The sequence below is a fragment of the Bison bison genome, unplaced genomic scaffold, assembly GCF_000754665.1.
Source record: "Bison bison bison isolate TAMUID 2011002044 unplaced genomic scaffold, Bison_UMD1.0 scf7180017864517, whole genome shotgun sequence".
Classification (NCBI taxonomy): domain Eukaryota; kingdom Metazoa; phylum Chordata; class Mammalia; order Artiodactyla; family Bovidae; genus Bison; species Bison bison.
The window spans coordinates 7,094,496-7,097,125 of record NW_011495070.1 but is presented as its reverse complement, the minus strand read 5'-3'; positions in this window follow the sequence as shown (position 1 = coordinate 7,097,125).

Sequence of the window (2,630 nt, the reverse complement as noted above, 5' to 3'; positions counted from 1 at the left end):
TTCTCTGGGAAAACGCATGGGTGGGAAAATGAATAAAATAACTTAGTATTTTGACTGTTTGCTGCAGTGGAAGAGGGACTTCTGTTTCTCAAGCTGAGTGGGAAGAGAGGGATTTATCCTTGGATGCCTAGGAACAAGGCGGAATAGCGTAGAAAAGTCACTCCTTGGTGTGAGCATGGGGGCAAGTCCCCACCCCAACCCCCAGGCCTGGCTGATGGTCGTTCCCAGCCAGCCATTCCTCCCGGGTCGGGCTTGTTCCAGCCCGTTGGGATCTGCTGAGTGAGGCACTGAGCCTGGCTGCTGCCGCTGCCGCCCAGCACTGTGATTAAGAGCTCAATGATTGATTTTCTAGCCCATGACCACATTGGTGGGGACAGAGTATGGCAGAGGAGGCTGGCGGGAAGCCAAGTGGAAAGAGGGTTTATGAAATGAGCTCTCAATGAAGAAAACTGTGGGAAAGAATGCGATGGGAGCAGATCTGGGGCCAGTAGATGTGGGAAAGCAGAACAACTCAAAAATGCTCTTCAAACTCGAACTAAAAACACAGCATTTTGCCAAACACAGGAAGGATCTGGTATGTGAGAAAGGCTCAGCGCTGTTTATATAAAATAGACTATTCCTCTCTGCACAACCATCACGGACAAGGCTTAACCTCCCTTCTGTACTGGGCACTGTGCTGGGTTCTGAGGCTAGAAAGAAGAATCAGTCAGTCTAGAGAAGGGGATTGAAAACACACGGAATGAGGTGTTAAAAATGCAAATGGCTCTTAAGGGAGTCATCAAAACATTTTGCCTAAACTTTGGGCCCAGAGCCAGCAGGCAGGAGTGGAGCAGGGAGGGCCTGGGACTGCGCCCTGGGTGCTGCCTGCCTCCTGTGCAAACCTGAGGAAGGTTCTAGCAGGAAGACCCTGGTTGCTTCCCCCCGCACCCCCACCCCTGTTACATCCAGAGGAGGTCTGCTGAAGTTATGGGAGCTGGGAAAACCTCCCAGCACCAAGGGGCAGTTAGACATCCTCCTTATAAGCCTCAAGTTGTGGACACTTGTGACATGATTCCTTTCCCTCCCCTCACACACACCCCCACCCACCTCGAACTTGGGTCTCAGTTGACTCCCCATGTGTGTTTTGAGGGAAGATTTAACCTACTATGCCCCTGTTTCAACCCCCTTTGAGTAAAGAAATAAATTATTTGTGTTTCGTTTAGCTTTCAGCATCTTTTTTTTTTTTGCCCTGTAAAATAAACTGGAAACTGAAGAAGATGAGTATCTGTGTGTTTTTGTGCATCAGTGTTTAATATGTAAGAGAGGAGATGATATGTTTTAAAAGGGGAAATAAGAAAAAAATATCATACAACTTAAAACTTAGTGCTTGACCAAGCTCAGTATCTGATGGTTTTATTTTTTTAATATCTGAAATAAAATTCTATTTCTGCAGTTCATGTCTGAAAATGGTGTAATCCAAAGTGGCTCTTTCATCTTCCACTGCAGGAACTGGTTCTTTTTGTAGCTTTGGAGCCCAGGTGTCTGCCCTGGAGGACTTTAAGGAGGTTATATTTAAGCCAGAAGACTTTGGAAAAGTATAGACTAGGCTGGAGGACCTCTGAGCAGTCTAGCCTGAGCTGGCAGAACTGATACCAGTGTAGCCTAAGCCTCTTATCTCCTAGGGGAGGAATTCAAGCTGTGAAAAGGTGGCCTGCCCAGGCCCTTCTGCAGGTGAGCATCACCAGGACACAACCTTCTTAACCCCTGGCTCAGGGGCCTTCCCGCTCTTTCTCAGTCAAAACGGACTGAAATTTCTGGCAGTGCTGAGACACATGTCCCTAACATTGTACTCTTTTTCACAGAATAAAAACTGAGTTTAAGAAGAAACACAGTACTCGATTAAAAAAAAAAATACCTGGCATTTAAGCACAAAGCCCCAAAACAAGGCGTGGTCTCCCGGGTACTGGAAGTACTCCGAAATCCGCAAAGTCTCATTCGTGGTTCAGAAAACAGAATAGAACAACTTTCTCTGCTCCCTCCTCTCCTCTCCCCGCCCTCACCCGCTCGCTCCGTGCAGTAGCTGTTCTTGGCAGATGCCCAAAGCGGCACCCGGTAATTCCACGGTACATTGTGTACATTTGCATCCATTTAACCAGCTATTTACAGCCGCCCTTTACCGCCACCTGTAAGAGGCAACGCCGTAATGACACTAAGTGGCGGGGCCGGGAAGCGGGGGCCCCGTGATGTTCTACACTTCAAGAGCAGGAATTTGTGAAGGGCTGGCACTTGGAGAAACCAGGAGACGGCTGGGGACATCACACGTACTGGGCGGGAGGCGACAGGAGGAGGCGCGCCAGACGGAGGGTCCTTCCTCGGGAGCTCCAGTCGTTGGCTCCTTTTCCGTTACCACCACCGCGAGGAGGGACCTGCCGGGCCTTCCGCGCGGCTTATTTCCTGCCTGATAAAGAGCCCGCTGCCATTTGGATTTGCTGAAGCTCTGAATCACTCGAGACGAGACGCCTGATGGTCCCGAGGAGGGTGGGGACGCAGCGCGCTAGGGTGGGAGCCGCAGTCCGGCGGCATCCGGGCTGGATGTCACCCCCTGGCGCCTGGGAAACCTGCTCGCGGATGTGATGCGGCAACGCGGGGAC